Genomic DNA, 22,503 nt, shown 5'->3' on the forward strand with positions numbered 1-22,503 from the left:
ACCCGACTTCCACTTTTTTTTCAACACTGGACACTCATTTCGCCAGTGACCTTTTCCAAAACAATAATTGCAGACACGATTAGGGTCCAGCTTCGCCTGTAACCCCTGGCCAACTTTACTTACAAACCTGTCAGTCCTGTCAGACAACCACTTACTGGTGTGAGCCGACGCCATATTCTCTCTATAAGTATGGTTTCCCTGGCCACGGTTCTCACCAGTAAAACATTTGTGGGTCAAGACAAACTCATCCGCCAACTTGGCAGCATCTGAAATCGTCGTCACCTTCTGTTCATTTAAGTATGTCACAACACGATCAGACAAGGTATTCTTGAACTGCTCAAGTAAGATTAGCTCCTGCAGATCCACTAATGTCTCTACCTGAGAAGCAGCACACCAGCGGTTAAAATGATTGACTAAATCACGAGAAAACTCACTATGAGTCTGTCCCCCTCTCCTGAATTGTCTGAACCGTTGACGGTATGCTTCTGGTACCAACTCATATGCTCTGAGAACAGCTGTTTTAACCAATTCATATTTAACACTATCAGTAACATCAGGGTGACTTGATGGGTGCTGACTTGCTGTTACATCAGTAACAGCAAGGTATGCTCAGCATCAGACCAATGTCGTGCCTCAGCTAGCCGCTCAAACAGCACAAAAAAAATATCCGGATCCTGGTCGTTAAACTTAGGAACTAGCCGTAGGTTAACAGTAACATCAAATGAATGAGTAGGAAGGACATGTGACACTGCAACACCAGCCGTTGACGACTCAGGCTGCAGCTTGCCCGCACTCATGAGCTCGAACTTGTAGCGCTGCAACTCCATCTGCTTATTTGCCTGCACATGAGCTAGTTCAACTTCCCGAAGACGGGCCTCTTGTCTCAGTTTTTCCACCTCCAAAACATTTTTCTGTTCATGTTGTAATTGTAATAGAAGAAGCTGCCTTTGCTGCTCAAAAGTCAGTCCAACTCCATACCCAGCCACACTAGGCACTGACCTACTTACAACAGGTGAGGCTTTATCAGCAGAATCAGTCACACTAACAGGTGCACCATCCCCAAGACCAGACAAAATCCCACTTTCAGCCAATTTGTCCTTTAATGTTTTCAACAGTTCCTCTTTACTCAACTTCTTCGGAAGCTCCACCTTATAGAAGTCAGCCAATTTCAACAGCTGATCTTTCTTATAACAATTGAGCAATTCCTCACTTGGAGTCTGCACAAAATCCTCAATAAACTCCATCTCCCCCCAAAATCAAGAGACACAATTACCTAGCAGAAAAAAATCCTCCTGTCAACCAGACAGACTAGACACCCACCAAAAATCTTTCAAACAGTGACCACATGGCAACCGGCTGCTTCAAATATGGAACCTCATTCCTCTGGCTAACTGCCTAACCAATACTAGCTGACTCACTTAACCCTAGTCTTCATGCAGGTCTGTGGTAGGATAATTAAGCACAAAGCCCAGCGACCCGGTTAATCTCCAGCATGCTGGAAATCACCTAGGCAGTCCTGGAAGTGCACCTGAGCAACTGCTCTAGCCACTTGCTGCACAAAAATAACAAACTAAAACAAAAAAAAGGGTCAATGGAGACAGCAAGTGCCCCACATTGCTTAACCTGTCAGGAATAAGGGTTCCAAACTTCCCAGCCCTTACCAGCTGCCACCAGTCCAGAAAAACACTAGTTATCTACTGCTAGGCAAAACCAACTCCAACAAGAGTAAGCCAAAATCTGTGTGCCACACTCCCTTACACACAAAGACGAGCCCCCATTTGTTACCACCTGGCTCAAGGATGGCAACAAGAAGGGAGGTCACACACAGATATCTTAAACAAAAAGTAGTTTATTTAACTCAAACCAACATAAATGTTAAACTAGTGGGATATGTACAATAGGAAAAGTATCAGTCGTGGCAGCAGTGTATGGATGAGTGAAGATATGGTGTAGTGTGTGTTGTGAAGTGCATCAAACTAAACAAAGGAAAAGAGGCTGTGAGCCCTGCTGCAGGCCCAGGTGAGAGAGAGAGACACACCCCTAGAGGCAGTCATTATATACACTCTGGAAGCCCCGCCCAGAAAGGCAGGTACAGGTAGACGACCCTCCCAGCTCCATCTACCTCTGCAAGAAAACAGTCAGAGCATGTCAGACTACCAATTCAAGAGGAAGAGAGGTCGTCACACATACACACATTTTTTCACGACACAATCAGTCCAGAAATTAGTTGCCAGACTTTTTTCTACAGTGTCTGCTGTTACTGTACTTGTGCAAATGTGTTTGTGTCACTGTAGAGGAGTTCTGTGCAAACTCTTCTCTTATAAACACACCGCAAGTAACTTGTGTCAGAAAGTTGTGACAGACCGAGTTGTAGTTAGTTTTCATGGTGAGAAAATTAATTCTGCTTTACTTCTTTTGTAAATGTCAAACCTGTGATTTACAAGTTTGTTGGATAATGATCCCATTTTCTTTGCTTCCAGGAGTTTGGAGTGAGATCAAACTGGACCAGTCTCCCTCTGAGGTGAAAAGACCTGGAGAGACAGTGAAGATCTCATGTATCATATCTTGTTATAGCATGACGAGCTACGCTATTCACTGGATACGACAGAAGCCAGGGAAAGCTCTGGAGTGGATTGGGAGGATGAACACAGGTTTAAACTCTGCTAGCTATGCCAGCTCCTTTCAAAGTGGTTTCCTCATGACTGAAGACGTGTCCAGCAGCACTCAGTACCTCGAGATCAGGAGCCTGACAGCAGAAGATTCTGCTGTTTACTTCTGTGCTCGTAGAGACACAGTGACTGAAGACAGTGGAGCAGCTGCACAAAAACCTCCACAGACAACAAACATGTGATCTTCATGACATCTGGGTTTTATCTCCACTTGCAAAAGCACTTTATATCCACATTAGGTTCCCATAAAGTTTACTGTAAACTCATGACTTAATGTTTAATCTCTTTATGTTACATCACTCGCAGTAACACAGTTTCTTCAGTTGTCAAAACATTAAATAACACAATTTTTCTACACAAGTAGAAACTCTTAATGTCATGAATCCCCCCCAAAACATTCAGGTGATTGGTGGATGGTTTAACATGATAAAATGACAATTCAACAAACTGCAAAAATACTCATGGATATGGGTGATAACCATTATAAGAATACTACAGATAATTATTCAGCACATATGCTGTCTACAGGAAGAAATTAGAAAAAATGATGCTGATACAAATTATATGTGAATTGGTTTGAATGAATGCTGTTTGGAAATGTAACAGATTCCTGAACTAAAGTTTGCATTTAGGTGTGTTATTAAAATACATCAGGGAATTATTTCCTCCCTGTGAGGAGGAGTCAATGCAAAACTCAGATGTCTTCCTCCTCTACTTATCTGACCACAGAGAGGATGACAGAGAACAGTGGACACACAGTTTAACATGATGGACTATAGGACAGGACTGCTGCTGTTGACTGTCTGCTGGGCAGGTGAACATCTACACTGATCTTAATTTTAGATTACTTTTATTTGTGCTGCCAAGCCAATGACACATATATGTTTTTGTCTCAACAGGTGTTGATGGTCAGACTCTGACAGAATCTGAACCAGTGGTTAAAAGGCCTGGAGAATCTCACAGATTGACCTGTACAGCCTCTGGATTCACATTCAGTGACTATCATATGAACAGGCTCAGACAGGCTCCTGGAAAAGGACTGGAGTGGATCGCCTTGACTTATTATGATGACAGCAAACAATACTACTCTGAGTCAGTCAAAGGCCAGTTTACCATCTCCAGAGACAACAGCAGACAGCAGGTGTATCTGCAGATGAACAGTCTGAAGACTGAAGATTCTGCTTTTTATTATTGTGCTCGAGAGACACAGTGACTGGAGTTGGTTGAGCAGCTGTACACAAACCTACAGAACTCATCTTTACTGGACTGAGAGACCCATAGGAAAAAAATCCATTTGTATTCACATGTTTTATTCTTTAAAAGAATCATCTAAACTGTCCCGATAATGACCATCATCAACCAATAATAAAAAACACTCAATACATAAATGATTTTAAAAAGTCTGTAAACATCACAAAACTCCTACAGATCTCATCTTTATCACAATCATCTCACATCATCACTGTCCTCACCTCAATCAAAGAAAATTATACATTGATGTTCATATTGATATCTACATAATACATATATATAATACATGCAGCTAAATTGAAATCATCGTGAGAAACTTATAATGTTTAATTACAACAGAAATATGACTAAAAAAGGACATCTTATTCATTCCATAGTTGAACTTCTTGGAATCCACACCTCAGAGAAAACAGTTGCTGACAAAAAAAAAAAAAGCATTTGTGTAGTAATTGCACATAATTATAAAAGATGTAATTGTTATTTAAAAGATCACTGACATACAGCATATCTAACAGACAGTCAGCAGAGTTTACATGTGCACTACAGCAATCAGTTTTTAGTATCCAAGTTTTTCTGGATGTCTGTGGCTTTAAACAGCCTTAAACCAGCTGCAGCAGACTGAAGTGTTCATTATATTCTCTTGCTCACATCACCTCTGCAATTTGCAATTAATGTATGAAAACAAAAACAACCATATTCATTAATAAAAAAATAATCTTGCATTTATGATAGTATATATTTTTCATGATCCTAAAGATTCAACTTTTTAAGTTTAAGTTTAAGTTAAATTGTCTAAATTTACCCAACAGCTCTTTGTAGACATGGAGGTACAGATGTGTTCAATTTGTCAGGTTGTTTAAATACTGTTTTATTTTGCATTCAAACTGTTTAATTTGACTTTAAAAGCAGAATGAGATGTAGGAGGGGCTTCCTGTAAACAAACTCTCACAGTGATCCAGTTGACATCATATTTAAAGAGGACTCATGGATTTGAAAACAGAAGCACACTCTGAACATGGCTTACAGAAAGCTGACACTCCTGGTTGTTGCTCTGTTTGTTTCGACTGCTGCTGAAGGTTGGACCATAACAGAGTCTGAACCAGCAGTTAAAAGACCCGGAGAGTCCCACAGACTCACCTGCACAACATCTGGATTTGACTTTGGAGGCTCAGTCTGGAACTGGATCAGACAGGCTCCTGGAAAAGGACTGGAGTGGATCGCTTATATAGACACAGCTAGTACTCCTATCTTTTACTCCGAGTCAGTCAAGGGAAGATTCACCATCTCCAGAGATGACTCCAGCAGTAAACTCTACCTTCAGATGAACAGTCTGAAGACTGATGACACAGCAGTGTATTACTGTGCCAGAGAGACACAGTGAGAGACAATAACAGGAGAGTCATACAAAAACCACTTCCTCTATTTACCACCACTGGGAATATTACATTTTATCTGCCATACATTTACTGACATATAATTTTTGTTGATATGTTGATATGATTTGTTTTTAGTCCATCATTTAACAACATGATTTAAATGGGAATAACAATAATAACAATTCAAGTCAGTAATTTAATATGGAGTCAAAGTTTTGAAAAAGGAACAATAATTATTAAGGATTTTGAAAAAGGCTCCAGATGTTGATCAAACAAAAGAAGTTTTTCCAGACTTCAAGTTGAACCACAGCAGATTGAGGCATTGGTGTGTTTTTATGAAGAACTGTGTGTCTCTGGTCTCTGGAGAGAAGATAGCAACTAATCCATTTTTAAATGTAAAATAACTAAAATGCTACACAGAAGCCAAACTTAGAGAGCAAATTCTGATTTCCTCGATCAAATTAACTTGGCTTGAATCTAAACATGTTATGTATTGTCATTGTCCAAGTTCAGCACACTGAAGGTACAAAAGACATCCACTATAATTTTCTCCTTTTTGTGAGGAGGAGTCAATGCAAAACTCAGATGTCTTCCTCCTCTACTTATCTGACTGCAGAGAGGATGACAGAGAACAGTGGACACACAGTTTAACATGATGGACTATAGGACAGGACTGCTGCTGTTAACTGTCTGCTGGGCAGGTGAGGAGCTACACTTATCCTAAGTTTAAATAACTTGTGCTGACAATACCTTACATTTATATGTTCTAATTATTCATTGATTTATTCTTTGGTTTAACAGGTGTTGATGGTCAGACTCTGACAGAATCTGAACCAGTGGTTAAAAGGCCTGGAGAATCTCACAGATTGACCTGTACAGCCTCTGGATTCACATTCAGTGACTATGCTATGCACTGGATCAGACAGGCTCCTGGAAAAGGACTGGAGTGGGTTGCTTTAGTCAGTAAACCTAGTGGTAGCAACCAATACTACTCTGAGTCAGTCAAAGGCCGGTTTACCATCTCCAGAGACAACAGCAGACAGCAGGTGTATCTGCAGATGAACAGTCTGAAGACTGAAGATTCTGCTGTTTATTATTGTGCTCGGCAGCCACAGTGACTGGAGTTGTTGAGCAGCTGTACAAAAACCTACAGAACTCATCTTTACTGGGCTGAAGGAGCCAAAACATGAAGCATTTTATATCATACATCATCATATCATATTTTTAAATCTGTTCCTGAGAAATATTGATAAGAAACATTAAATGAAACAATACACAATAAATGTCACTCGCTGATAAAAGGCCCAAAGACAGCACAATAATGTGGTCACTGAAACTAAAAAGAACCAACATTTCTACAAATTAAGAGACACTGTACATTTTGTGGAATCTAAATGAAACATAATATTAAGAAGAACAGTAATAGAGTTGATTTCATAAAATCACTAGAGGGCAGTCAGCGACAAGTTTGTCTCTCCTCTGTTACTTAAAGGAGACTCTGTGTTCTCATTGATATTAACTGACTGACTCTCAACACTCAGATGTAGTTTTTGCATTTTGTCTCACAGGTTTCAGTTCCTGAGCAGCTGTTTTCCTCTCGAGGCTCCAAGTTTCTCTGTATGTCTTCAAACATCTGCTGACACTGAAATGATTAAAAACCTTTCATGCCAACCAGCAGCATCAGACAGAAGTTTTCATACTGTTTACATGATGCTGTCTGCTGTCACTTTGCTGCAAATACAGGAAGAACACTAAGTGATTAAATGCTGCAATAACAACAAGCTGTTCTTACATTTGAAGTTAATCTTAAATGTGATGTAGGAGGTGCTGACAGTAAATACATTCTCTCAGGAAAACAGCTCACATCATATTTAAATTGTTTAAATACATTTTTTAAACAGCAGGGTGGGAATTTCCAGTGGCCATGGCCGCTGCTGCCCCACACTTTGGCTTTGATGCCACGTGAAAAAAAAAATCATCGTACGGCCACAGTGGTCTTTGTGCCCCGGCCCTGTCCAAGTTCCATGTAAAAAGTCACCGTGCAGCTTAGTGGGCTTGCACTGAATAGAACTTAGGTGAGTTGGCGGTAGGCGCAGGTGGAGTCTCATCATCACACCGACGATCTTGTGAGAGCCTCTCGAATAGCAGCGAGCTTCTCTAAACAGAAGAACGACACAGCACAGGTACGCAAAGCGAGCTCAGCTGGTTTTGATATGATACGTAACGGACTTATCTGGTATGATTGAGTTCGGTAAAGTTGGAAATATATTCACAGATTCGAACCTCCCAGATCAGTAACTCATAAGCGAAACATCTTTCTATAAAAGCACGGAATCTCTGTCTGTCTGTGTGTGTGTGTGTGTGTGTGTATGTGTCTGTTAGTCAAATATCTCTGCGGATCAGGATCACACTGACCCGAGACTTTCAACATGGCTGCTGCGTGGTTCAGTGGTGTGCATCTAAGCATTTGCTTGGACTGCAATGATACCGTGAATAAATTATTTCATAAATGCTTTACAAATTCCGCCAAGCATTGTCCACCGGAGCCACCACAGTCACATGCGCACCAGAGCCAATCACTGCACACCGTGGCCACGTGCGCACCAGAGCCAATCACTGCAGAGTTCAAGCCCACGACATACCTGAAGAAACAAGCGGATTTATACCTGCAGCGGCGCGAGCTGGACCGGGATTTTGCCGGCGGTTCGGTCCGTTCTGTTCTGTGCATCTAAACTGACTGTTGTGGATTGATGAGATTACACGAGTCTGGACCGAGTCTGTTCGGGTCTGAGGAGATCTGGAGACGCGCAGACAACAAAGTGGAATCGGAATCTGTGGATGTTCGTGTGTAGCTAGCGGCTAGCTAGCTGCTAGCCGCTAGCTACACGGCCCACATCCCGAGGCGACGGACCGGACGCATCGGCACGTCCAAAACCGGACTTAGGGTAAATAATGTCCGCCACGCTTTTTCGCGAACATTGCCGTCACGTTTGCTTTGTGTCTGGTGCAGGAAGAAACGGTAAAAACGGGCTTTTGTCACGAAAGTGTCCAAGCAGCAAGTTTGGTTGTTGAGGAACAGGAAGTTGTGGGAGGGACCTAGGCGGATGATTGACAGGCCGAACGACGGTCGGTGTATAGACAGCGATATTGAGAGTTGAGAGATTTGTGACATTTAGCATGTTTGGAGTGTGTAGTTAGTGTGTTATGTAGTGTTTGGTTTAGTGTGTTTAGTGTGTAGTGGAGTTGGTTTTTTGTTTAATGAGTCAAAACAATGAGGAGATGCTGAATGTGGAGCAGGCAGGAGCTCAGGCAGACCTGAGCATTGCCTGCATTTAAATGTGAATAGTTACATATAACTTTGTAAATGTTTTAAATGTATGCACAAATTTAGCAAACAACAATTTATATTTGCATTATAAGTGAAAAAAAAAATGGTTTGTTAAACATATTTGTGGTTTTCACAGTAAAAAAATCTAACTATTTCTACTCGGATTTTATGTTTTGTTTTTTTTTGTGATTTTAGGTCCATTGTGTTAATACAGTATGTCAAAATAAAAAAATGAATAAATGAATCAAAAACGGCCAATTATACCCTGGAATATCGGATTTCACAACAAACCTAAATATCCCTGACGTCCCACCTTCAAACACAGCCTCATTTGGCCATCCATGAAAAAGCTCCTTAACCTCCCACTTTTTTATAGGAATACACTTTTCTTACGGGCACTGCACTAGTTGTTTAAACACAAACGACGACTCTTTCCTACCGTAGTAGGGTAGACAACGAGCTACAACCGCATTTTCATTTTCATCAAAACGAGCGCTCCTTCTGGACAAATAACATTGGTCTCTATGGTCAGCCGTCTGTGAGACGAGGGCGCAGGGACCGTCTACAAAGTGCAACACCGAAAAGAGATACTACAAAAAATATTCAATAACTTCACTATTATTCAGTGTAGTGTCACCAAAATCACCCCACACATCAATGGTCTCCTGCAGGTTATTCTACAAATTTGTTGTAAATGTTCTTGAAATAATCGGAAAACATTTTGTAACGCAACTACAACTTTAACAGTAGCTGTATTTCTTCGTTTAGTTGCCAGGACTTTTTTCTACAGTGTCTGCTGTTACTCTGCTTATGAAAATGTGTGTGTGTCACATGTTCCCTCTTTAAACCTGTGGAGGAGGTCTATGCAAACTCTCCTCTTATAAACACACCATCAGTAACTTGTGACAGAAACCTGTGACAGACTGAGATATATTTGAAACACTGAGATCAGAGAGCTCTGAACTACAGTGTTTATCACAGAATGGAAAATACAATCATCTGGAGTTTATTATTTGTAGTTAGTATTCATGGTGAGAAAATTCATTCTGCTTTACTTCTTTTGTAAATGTCAAACCTGTGATTTACAAGTTTGTTGGATAATGATCACATTTTATTTGCTTCCAGGAGTTTGGAGTGAGATCAAACTGGACCAGTCTCCCTCTGAGGTGAAAACACCTGCAGAGACAGTGAAGATGTCATGTGTCATATCTGGGTTTGACATGACAGACTACTTTATTCACTGGATACGACAGAAGCCAGGGAAAGCTCTGGAGTGGATTGGGTTAATGGTCACAGGTTCAAACTCTGCTAGCTATGCCAGCTCCTTTCAAAGTGGTTTCCTCATGACTGAAGACGTGTCCAGCAGCACTCAGTACCTCGAGATCAGGAGCCTGACAGCAGAAGATTCTGCTGTTTACTTCTGTGCTCGTGGAGACACAGTGACTGAAGACAGTGGAGCAGCTGCACAAAAACCTCCACAGACAGCAAACATGTAATCCTCATGACATCTGGGTTTCATCTCCACCTGTAAAAGCACTTTGATATATCCACATTGTTTCTATGATTTTACTATAAACTCATGAGTAAATATTTATTGTCTTTATGATGACATCACTCATAGCAAAAGTCATTTTAATTGGAAAAGCATTAATTCATATTAAACCACTCATGTCAACACAAACAATGAAAGTTGTTGATCAGAAAGTAAATTCAAATCATTGGTGGATGGTTTAACGTGACAATAAAACATCTTCAAAAATTCTCATGGATATTCTCTGATTACTGAGAGGTACTGAACAGTAGATCATTGACCTCATCTGTCCAATATACTTGTGGGGAGTAACGAGAAACCATGATGCTGAGACAAATTACACTTGAACTGATTTGAATAAATGCCATTTTTTAAATGTGAAGTTTAATTAATAGACATGTGGGAAATGTTTCCTCTCTGTGAGGAGGAGTCAATGCAAAACTCAGATATCTTCCTCCTCTACGAAAGGATGACAGACTCTGACAGAATCTGAACCAGTGGTTAAAAGGCCTGGAGAATCTCACAGGTTGACCTGTACAGCCTCTGGATTCACATTCAGCGACTACTGGATGAACTGGATCAGACAGGCTCCTGGAAAAGGACTGGAGTGGGTTGCTGCTGTCTGTGGTGATCGTAGTAGCTATCTTCTACGCTGAGTCAGTCAAAGGCCGGTTTACTATCTCCAGAGACAACAGCAGACAGCAGGTGTATCTGCAGATGAACAGTCTGAAGTCTGAAGATTCTGCTGTTTATTGTGCTCAAGAGCCACAGTGACTGGAGTTGTTGAGCAGCTGTACACAAACCTACAGAACTAATCTTATCACCATAATCTCCCATGATAATGTCATCACTTCAAGCAGTCCAAAAACAAAACATATTAAAATGTTTTAAGAGCCATTTATGTTTGATTCCAAAATATTGTAAGTATTGCTAAACATAGATATTATTAAAACACCTCCTCAGATAATAGTATCTGAACAACAAACAGCTTTTGTGTAATTAAATGGTTTTACAAATTATATAACTGGAGATTTAAGTCTTTTTATGATGCTTAGTTTGTGTGTAGAGGAGGTTTAGATTATAATATGCACAAGTCTTGTGAACACTGTGGACTGAGAGAATAGATAAAGGTTCATCCCGTTTGTCGGCTGTACACTTACTTAAAGCTTTGCAACATCTGTTTACTCTTCTTAAATTTGATAGAAAAGATCCCTTTCACACTCATTATTTGGGAAATAAGTGTCAGGCAGGAGCAGGGACATGAACGGGAACATGGACAAATACAGAGGCGGACAAATACATACAATGACCAGAGAAGGAGTGAAGGGAGCACACAGACTAAATACACAGACACTGATGAACAGACGAGGAACAGGTGAGGAGAGAGGGGAGGGAGGAGGCCAGGTGTGGTAATGAAGGGGAGGAGCACATGAGAGAACATGAAGGGAACAATACAATAGACAGAGGGAGCCAGAGGGAAGAACATAGGAAAATACACAGGAGAACTTAAAGGAAACATGAGGGCATGGAAAAACAAAAGACACAAGACAAGATACAAAGAACATGGAAATCAAATACAAGAAACCACAAGACAAAACCAGACAAGAACAACAGATCTACAGTCATGACAATAAGCAACAAAACATTCTTCTGTGCAGTGTTGCAATTAGTTTACTGCATATCATCATCAGGTTTCAGTTACAGAGTTGTTTATTTTCTTGTGAGGCTCCAAGTTTCTCATCATAGCTTCAAACATCCACTATTGAATACTGAAACCTTCAAGGGACAAAAATAAGGAAAAAAATATTGAGGATTTCATTATAGCATTCATATAGAGTATGGTCTTAACTTCACTCTTATTTTCAGGAACAGAAAATAAAGAAATATATAATTCATTAAATCAATGAATGTTAGAATTATAACCAGATTAATACATATTATGTCTGTCATGCAGCTAATATTTCTTTTGATGATTCGTTAACTTAAAAAAAAAAACGTGAAAAAACAATTCACATGAGGATAAATGAGAAAGAAATGTTCTGTTTAGGATGTGATATTGAAACCAACAATCAGCTACATTAAAACATGAACATGAAATAAATGATACAATTAAATAAAAATCTAACACAGTGTGTGTAGATGAGCCACTCCCTCCTCATGTTGTCCTGATGCAAATCTTCAGTCTGTGCAGTGTACTTCTGTCCTGCTGACTGCTCTTGTACTTTGTGTGGAGCATCAGAGGTCACATCTCCAGCCTCAGGATGATGAACACACTCACTCTTCTGCTGGTTGCTCTCTCTCTGCCCTGTGAGTTCTCCTGCTTCTTGCTGTTTTATCTTCTATCACACAACATGGACTGATGGTCAGTCAGTGATAGCAGAAAACTTCCCAGATGACTGTCTCACTTTCTTCTGTGGCTCCTCTCTTCTTTCATCTCATCAGGTTGTACAGGTCAGAGTATGGAGTCCATTCCTTCCAGTTCAGTAGTGAAAAAGCCTGGGGAGACTCTCAGTCTGTCCTGCAGGGGATCTGGCTTCACATTCAGCTGCTGCAGTATGCACTGGATCAGACAACCTGCAGGAAAAGGACTGGAATGGATCGGCGTGTCTACAGCGATGCAAGTAGAACAGATTATGCGAACAGTGTGGAAGGACGGATAGAATTCACAAGAGATAACAGCAACAGCATGGTGTATCTGAGGCTGTCCAACTTAAAGCCAGAGGACTCTGCTGTGTATTACTGTGCCAAACACACACACTGGTTAAAGGAAGCAGAGAAGCTTTACAAAAACTCCACAGAACATTTGTTTCCAAAGACCTACAGGTGGCAGCAGAACATATGAAGTCAGATGACACTAACTAAGGAGAGTATGACAGTGACTCTAAACACTCACACATACATACATGCATCATATGAAAACAACAGCTGATGTTGTGGTTTGTGACTTCCTGTTTCTCAGTGTTTCATCTAACATGTGTTTTTCTACAACAAGGATGGTTTATAATGTTCCCATTATTAATGTTTAACAACAGGTGACGAGAATATATTTGAACATTTACATGATATATCTAGTATATGAATGGACCAACACATGAATACATCTTACTGGTGTGTGAATAAACATAATTATTAAATCAATTCAGACAATTATTCATTATTAAAAACATCTCACTGAAAGTCTTAAAATGTATCACATAATATGATGATGTCATTGTTGTTTTGTCCAGAGGTGTGTGAGATGTGGTGTGTTTCTCTGTGAGGAGGAGGAGTCGATGCAAAACTCTGATCTCTTCATCTCTACATATGTGTTGCAGAGTGAAGGACAGAGACTGAATCACTGACAGACACACTGTAGACTGGACAGAGACAACTGGCTTTTACAATGATCACACCTGATTATTTGGTTGTTTTTCTCATCCTGTCTATTAACTGGGCAGGTAAGAACAATGATTGTTTTTTCTGACAAGCCTCCTGCTACAAAGACAACATGGCTGCATTACAGTAACTAATGAGCTGTTTAACTGTCTGTAGGTCCTGAGGGTCAAAAACTGACTGAGTCTGAACCAGCAGTTAAAAGACCTGGAGAATCCCACAGACTGACCTGCACATATTCAGGGTTTGGGGGCAATTACTGGAACGTTTGGATCAGACAGGCTCCTGGAAAAGGACTGGAGTGGGTTTCTACTATCAGTGCTAGCAGTGGTAGCATCTACTACTCTGAGTCAGTCAAAGGCCGGTTTACCATCTCCAGAGACAACAGCAGACAGCAGGTGTATCTGCAGATGAACAGTCTGAAGACTGAAGATTCTGCTGTTTATTATTGTGCTCGACAGCCACAGTGATTGGAGTTGTTGAGCAGCTGTACAAAAACCTACAGAACTCATCTTTACTGGACTATAAGAGCATGAAGTATTTTATATCATACATTATTATATTATCATTTGAAATCTGTTCCTGAGACATATTGATTGCAAACATTAAATGAAACAAAACACAATAAAGATTATTTGCCCAAAGACAGCACAACAATGTGGTCACTACAAAATTAAACATTTCCACAATTTTAGAGACAATACTGTTTCGGAATTTTGTGGAATCTAAATGAGTCATAATATGAAGAGATATGGAGAGCCTGTATTCACACAAGACTGTTTTTTATGTATTTGCAGTATTCACAGTATTTTCCTGTGAAATAAAGACACTGGAACCTGGACGGACACTGACATCATTGTGCAAGTTTGCAACAAGTTTATACATTTTGGAGATAACATTTTTCTGAAAGCTTCAATAGCTCAGCAAACCTCCAGAGAAGAACTTCCAGAGAGAGACCATCAACTCCTCTCCAGCAGCGAGTGTTTGAGTTGGAGCTCGGCTACAAACAGCTGTGGAGGTCCCAGGGTCCTGTGTGAAGAACAGGCCACAGTGATGCATCGTGAGCTGCTCAGCGTCCTTTAGCCATGTGCTGGCAGGGCGCTGAAGCACTGGAGGCCGTCCAGGGTCAGAAAAGCAACCCTCTAATAAGGGTCTTACAGTGAGAGGGACCACTTCATTTTACAGTACAGTTCTGTTGCAATGTACCACAAATTACCATCTAAGTAAGGGTAACAAGCCTGTAATAAGGGTCTAACAGTGGGAAATAAAGATACATTTCCTGGCAGCTCCTGGCAGCTTCAATAGCTGGTCTAATGTTACTGGGGTTGGATAGTGACATGGCTTTAAATGGTCTGATGTGTTACGTCTAATTAGCGTATTGTTTTGTGTAATTTGACACAAAATACGGCCTGTTACGTCTTATTGGCGTCTTGTTTTTGTTTAATTTGATACAAAGTACAGCCTGTTACTTCTTATTAATGTACTGCAAAATAAAGTGCGACCGCAAATTTTATGATGTCATGTCACCGTCTGTGACTGCTTTATCCCTTTATCAAGGGGTCACAGGGTATGTTGCTGGAGCCAATCCCAGCTGTCTCCGGGCGAAGGCAGGGTACACCCTGGACAAGTCGCCAGCTCATCACAGGACCCTCAGGAGCAATTTGGGGTTCAGTATCTTGCTCAAGGACACTTCGACATGCAGCTCAGCTCAGCTTGGGGGAGCGGGGATTTGAACCAGCGACCTTCCGATCACTAGCCGACCTGCTCTACCCGATGAGCTACAGCTGCCCTTCAAACTTTATAATATAAGATGTAATTGTTATTTAAAAGATCACTGACATATAGACTATCTAACAGTCTGAAGACTGAGGACACAGCAGTGTATTACTGTGCAAGAGGAGACACAGTGAGAGACAATAACAGGAGAGTCATACAAAAACCACTTCCTCTTCTAATTGAGTTGTGCTGCACAAAGTCACAGAGAATTAGAACAGAAACAAAAAGTCTGTTTTGTGTCTTTTTCATTGGAAGTAATTTTTAGTGGAGATGTAAAAACTCCAGGGGGAGAAACTTCTTATCATGAAAGAATGTTTTTTGGTTTTGTGTCTCCTGTTTAATTTGTGTAATGACATTGTAACTTACTATCCCTTACACTTGCCCTACTTATACAGTATAATCAGATCCTGGGTGTCTGGAGGTACAGAAAATAGAATCGAGACTCTCCTGATAATAAATAATGAGATAAGAGATGATAAACGGCATACCAGCACCAAACCAGCACTGACCAGCATAGACCAGCGTGGAAATCAGGCTGGTCTATGCTGTTTTTTTCAGCACTGCAGTGCTGAAACTTAAATTAAATACACATACTAAGCAAAAATAAGACAAAACACTAAACCAGCTAAACATGCAAGGTGTTTTCACAAAGTCACATTTCTGATACTATCACTGGCCTCTGGTGAATACATGCTTCTGAACTCTTTACAAACTGTTTTTTTCTTCAGGTGTTTGCAGTGAAACTCTGAGTCAAAAGTCTGAACCAGTGGTGAAGTGACATGGAGAATCCCACATACTGACCTGTACATATGCAGGAATATCAGATGATGATGCTGATATCAGCTGGATCAGACAAGCTGAAGGAAAAGGACTGGAGTGGGTTTCTCACATTTCTGCTCCAAGTGGAAGCACTAAACTTTATTCCACATCAGTCCAGAATCCATTCACCATCTCCAGAGACAACAGCAGACAGCAGGTGTATCTGCAGATGAACAGTCTGAAGACTGAAGATTCTGCTGTTTATTATTGTGCTCGACAGCCACACTGAAACAGGAAGGAGCAACGCTGTACAAAAACTCAACATGTCAAAACAAGTCAAAACTTTACTGTCAGCTTTGAACAATTACAGAAATAAACCACAGTTTATCAACACAATCAGAGAATCATCATCTAAATAAAACTGTTTTCAGACATGTACTTATATTCTACTACTAATATTCTCTTATGTATATAATTAAAAAAAAGACTCAAATCATATGAACATTGTCTTACATATGTGTTAAAATTATTGTTCACAAAACAACTCCAAGCTGTGACTCCTTGTAACAGGACAGTTGATGCTCCTTTTATATCCTGTCAGTGTCCTTCTCTATGCAAAGTGAACTTCCTCACAGTCTGCTATAAAGACTTGATATCATGCTGTCAGCTGCAACAGAAGAAGAGAAGCTCCCATCAGATCACCTTCAATACCAACCATGTTCTCTGTAGCTCTGCTGCTGCTGCTGGCTGCTGGATCCTGTGAGTCTCACTGAGGCAGAGACACTGACAGTATGATCACAGCACACTGACTGTTCACTGTTATTACACTCATTCAATATTCAACATGTTTTCCTCCACAGGTGTGAAGTGTGAACAGTTGACACAGCCAGCCTCTGTGACTGTGCAGCCAGGTCAACGTCTGACCATCACCTGTCAGGTCTCTTATTCTGTTAGCATCTATGCTACAGCTTGGATCAGACAGCCTGCAGGGAAAGGACTGGAGTGGATTGGGATTGCACGTGTTGGATACAGAACAGACTACAAAGATTCACTAAAGAACAAGTTCAGTATCGATTTAGACTCTTCCAGCAACACAGTGACTCTGAATGGACAGAATGTGCAGTCTGAAGACACTGCTGTGTATTACTGTGCCAGAGAGCCACAGTGAGAGACACTAATAGGAGAGTCATACAAAAACGTCTTCCTCTATTTACCACCACTGGAAACATTCAGTTCTCCTAGTATTACTTTTTTGTGCATAACTGTCAGTCATGAAAATTCAGAGTTGTAACGCAATATTGAATTCTTATTTTATCTAAACTGAAATGTTAAATTCAATTGCATATTTTTCACACAGTCATGAAAATAACCTTGTTTTGCCATCCAAGACCTCCCAGAAAACGTATGAAATTAAGAAATTGTATAACTTTTAAAAAGTTATTAAACTAATAAAATCCTGTTAAAGCAGTGTAGCCCGTGAAATTAGAAGCCAGACAGCACACATTTACTTCTGGGGTTTGTTTAGATGCAAGTGTGTTGCTGACAAAAAAATTGGAACATGTTAACAGTGTCACCGTTTGTGGCAGCCTTTTACCAAAATAATGAACACAAAATTCACAAAATACAAAATACACAAAATACACAAAATACAGCAGTATGGCTAATGACCAGGGGTGGTCCTAGACCATTTGGTGCCCTCTGCAAGCTTGACTGATCCCCAGTTGACTGCGCCCCATCCCCATGAGAAGAACAGGGCCAGGCTGGAAGCGGGCGAGGAGCTTGAGATAAACATGCAGGAATGAGTTAGCAGCAAACGGGCACACCATGAGAGAGTGTCCCGTAATATGATCAGGGCAATGGAGAAACAAATGTACGAGTGACAGCAGAGATGAGGAGTTTGCCACGAGTGCTGGTCGGCTGAATCTTTTCCTCCGCCGCAACAACTTGCAGAAGACAACTATTGTCCAAAATGATGCCAGAGAATTCACAGAAAAGCTTGCGAAGTTTGTGACATTTTCATCCCGGATTTTTGAGAGGAAGGAATTAAACGCCTGTCCCAAATTGCCGCCTGGTCCGAAATAAACGTCTGGTCTGTTAAGTGATTGAAACAAATAAATGCCCCGGCTATTATTAATTTTCCCTTCGGTGTGAGAGACACTATTGTGACCACGGTGGGAATGTTTTACAAAGAATATAAAAGAAAAAAAATCTACATCTTTGTTATAACTTGGACGATAAAAATAAGCATTTTCTGTTTATCTGTGCAGTATTGATTTAGTTCGGGAAATTCCGAGACCGCGATAAAACATTACCGTCAGCTCAGACTTCACTCATCTGGGACTAGAAAATCCTTTCTGTTGCTAGGTCGTTACTATGGGTTGGATTATTTGCTGGAGTGGTAAACTACGTTCCATTACACATATGAGTCTACTAATGTGACGGATTTTGTTCAGTTATTAGTCAGACCCCATTTGTTTCCATGGAAACGTGACGCACACTCACAAAAACCATTCAAATTTGAGAACAAATTGTCCATCAACATGGACATATTTTGATTATACATTTTATTTTTGTTGGTATTAGTTGTATAATTGCAATATTACCCTCGAGGGTGTGCTTTAACGTCATTTGAGCACTTCAGTGCTGCTTGCGGACCGCATCACTGTCGTGCTCAAATGACATTAAAGCATACCCTCGAGGGTAATATTGCTTAAACGTGATCCCCTCACCATTGACTAAGGTGAAGTACTGGTGGTGGCAACTTCTTCCAACATCTCACAGAGGAAAGATGAAATCAGCTGGTACATGATACAGCCTTCTCCGAACCAACTCTGTTCTCATCAGGTCTGTTACATGAAGAGGCCAGTCAGCAGGATCAGCTGAAGGTGAATTGCCAGTGTTTGCTGCATCTAGAGGGCACATGAAGCATATTTTCTCACCTTGTATTCATGATAACTTACTACACACACACACACACACACACACACATAAGATATAGAATAAATATAGTGTCAGTGTAATGCTATTGTGTGACTGCAGCATAAAGCAGAACCTGATATTTTTTAACATCCTTGAGCCAACTGAGATGAATAAAACAGGACAGATAAGTTATTGTTGAACATTTTTACATTTGTACATTCTTGTTCACGAGTGAGGGAAGGATGGAGCGTGAGATTGACAGACGGATCGGTGCAGCGGCCGCAGTAATGCGGTCTTTGTATCGGTCCGTCGTGGTGAAGAGAGAGCTGAGCCGAAAGGCGAAGCTCTCGATTTACCAGTCAATCTACGTTCCGACCCTCACCTATGGCCATGAACTTTGGGTCATGACCGAAAGAATAAGATCCCGGATACAAGCGGCCGAAATGAGTTTCCTCCGCAGGGTGGCAGGGCGCTCCCTTAGAGATAGGGTGAAGAGCTCTGTCACCCGGGAGGAGCTCAGAGTAGAGCCGCTGCTCCTCCACATCGAGAGGAGCCAGCTGAGGTGGCTCGGGCATCTGTTTCGGATGCCCCCGGGACGCCTCCCTCGGGAGGTGTTCCTGGCATGTCCCTCCGGGAGGAGACCCCGAGGAAGACCCAGGACACGCTGGTGTGACTATGTCGCCCAGCTGGCCTGGGAATGCCTTGGGGTCCTCCCGGAGGAGCTGGAGGCAGTATCCGGGGAGAGGGAAGTCTGGGTGTCCCTGCTCAGGCAGCTGCCCCCGCGACCCGGCCCCGGATAAGCGGATGAAAATGGATGGATGGATTTTTACATTCATCAGGAACACACCTGAGACACACCAAGTGTGGAATCGGTGGTGCAATCAATATGAGCAGCTTGCACTCACGTGGACATCCAGGCTCAATGGTTAGAGGCAGGGTGAGGTTGGCAGAAAGAGCAGCATGCTCTTGTAGTGTCTCCTCTGGTGGCTCTAGGTCCATAAACATAGAGAGTTTAAACGATGCAGAACCAAAGACACACAAAACACATGCAACAAAAAAATGCTGCAAACAACAAAATGTGTTCCTGAAGCTAGACCAAACTAGCATATCCACCGAGTGTGCACTTAACAGGCTTAACAGGCTATTGTAAGGCTCATGGCTCATGACAGGCTGTAACATGGACAAGTACATTATGAACAGAAACACGAAAATGCTGGATTACGTTTCCGTCTCCGCCAGTGAGGGAGTAAGTGCACGCTCGACGGATTGACTAGTTTGGTCTAGCTACCGGAAGACACGGATGTCAACAAACAGGTGAGTAGCTCCTTGCACAAACACACTGTTTTAACTACTTTTATTCAGTTTGAGTCATACACGCTACAGTGCTGTGTGCTAAGGTGTCTGCTGATGTTGCATAACTTTTGGTGTGAGATGTGGAGCATGTTAAGATGCTTAAAACCCAGTGTAAAGTTCTGACCCCATGCTGTTAGCGTTCAATGCTAAATCTGCGTTCACGGAGCTCTGTAATGGTTGGACCAAATGTGTTCGCGTCTTCGGTACTGGCAAGTCAAGGGTAGCTTGAGCAATGAAGCTGCATGTTTAAATCGACCGAAGTTCTCCTTTAATGTGTCAGATGTCTAAACAAAGAATAAGATTTCTGTGTTTATGGAATAAATGTGATTGTGTTGTTAATACTGACTGACATTTTACATAAACTAAAACATGTTAGACTCTTGAACATTTATTCAAAAATGTTGATAAATATCTCCAGTCCAGCTGTTTCCTCCCTGTGAGGAGGAGTCAATGCAAAACTCAGATGTCTTCCTCCTCTACTTATCTGACTGGAGAGAGGATGACAGAGAACAGTGGACACACAGTTTAACATGATGGACTATAGGACAGGACTGCTGCTGTTAACTGTCTGCTGGGCAGTTGAACATCTACACTGATCTTAATTTTAGATTACTTTTATTTGTGTTGCCAAGGTAATGACACACGTATTTTTGTCTCATCAGGTGTTGATGGTCAGACTCCTGGAAAAGGACTGGAATGCCTTGCTGAGATCTATACTGCTAGTGGCGGCACTTACTACTCTGAGTCAGTCAAAGGCCGGTTTACCATCTCCAGAGACAACAGCAGACAGCAGGTGTATCTGCAGATGAACAGTCTGAAGACTGAAGATTCTGCTGTTTATTATTGTGCTCGAGAGCCACAGTGACTGGAGTTGTTGAGCAGCTGTACAAAAACCTACAGAACTAAACGTTACTGGGCTGGAAAAGCATGAAGTATTTTATGATATTCATTCAAGTATTCATGATTATATTATATATCTAAATCTATTCCTGAGAAATATTGATAGTAAACTTTAAATGACACAAAACAATAAAGGTTACTTGTTGATAAAAGGCCCCAAAACATCACAATAATGTGGTCACTGAAATGAAACTACAAAATTAAACATTTCTACATTTTATAGGCAATAATGTCTCAAAACTTTGTGGAATCTAAATGAGTCATAGTATAAAGGTGAAAAATAACGTTAGTTTTTTTAAATAAAATCACTAGAGGGCAGTCAGTGACAAGTTTGTCTCTCCTCTGTTACTTAAAGGAGACTCTGTGTTCTCATTAATATTAACTGACTGACTCTCAACACTCAGATGTAGTTTTTGCATTTTGTCTCTCAGGTTTCAGTTCCTGAGCAGCTGTTTTCCTCTCGAGGCTCCAAGTTTCTCTGTATGTCTTCAAACATCTGCTGAGAACCTCTTTCTCATGCCAACCAGCAGCATCAGACAGAAGTTTTCATACTGTTTACATGATGCTGTCTGCTGTCACTTTGCTGCAAATACAGGAAGAACACTAAGTGATCAAATGCTGCAATAACAACAAGCTGTTCTTACATTTGAAGTTCATCTTAAATGTGATGTAGGAGGTGCTGACAGTAAATACATTCTCTCAGGAAAACAGCTCACATCATATTTAAAGTGTTTTGATGATTTGAAAACATGCTAAACACACCGTAAACATGACTTATAGAAAGCAACATTCTTGGTGGTTTCTCCTTTTGTTTCCATTACACATCATCATTAATATTGTAATGCTGATTTTAAAGAATATGTTTTCCATTATCTATGGTTCATGTAATATTCACAGTAAGAATAGTTGTGATAATCATCAACAGTTGTTTCATTTCTGTAAAAACAGGGACAGTGTGTAATGAAATGAAAATATCATGTGTAAAGCAGAGGTGATTTCCAGGCATGTTTTCACTCTGCAGATATAATAACAGTCAACAGACTCTTGTATTGGCTCCAGTCAGACCAACATTGATGCTTCATATGTTTGATTCTATGCAAACTCAGTGAGCTTCCTTGTTACTCAGCTATAAAAACTTCCCATCAGGCTGTCAGTGGAGTTCACAGCACGTCAGTTTCAACATCAACCATGTTTTCTGTAGCTCTGCTGCTGCTGTTGGCAGCTGGATGTGAGTCTCTCTGGATTTGTCAAAGTCAACAGTTCTTCTTT

The 22,503-nt window shown here is 41.0% G+C and overlaps 1 protein-coding gene and 1 pseudogene across 1 annotated transcript in view; both read left to right on the forward strand.

Annotated features, from left to right (window-relative positions):
- Positions 1-22,503, forward strand: part of LOC115575203 (immunoglobulin alpha-2 heavy chain) — a 225,356-nt gene that overhangs the window by 27,789 nt on the left and 175,064 nt on the right. The window lies entirely within an intron of this gene.
- Positions 12,386-13,059, forward strand: LOC115576107 (Ig heavy chain V region 3-like; annotated as a pseudogene).

This window comes from Sparus aurata, chromosome 23 (assembly GCF_900880675.1).
Source record: "Sparus aurata chromosome 23, fSpaAur1.1, whole genome shotgun sequence".
Lineage (NCBI taxonomy): Eukaryota > Metazoa > Chordata > Actinopteri > Spariformes > Sparidae > Sparus > Sparus aurata.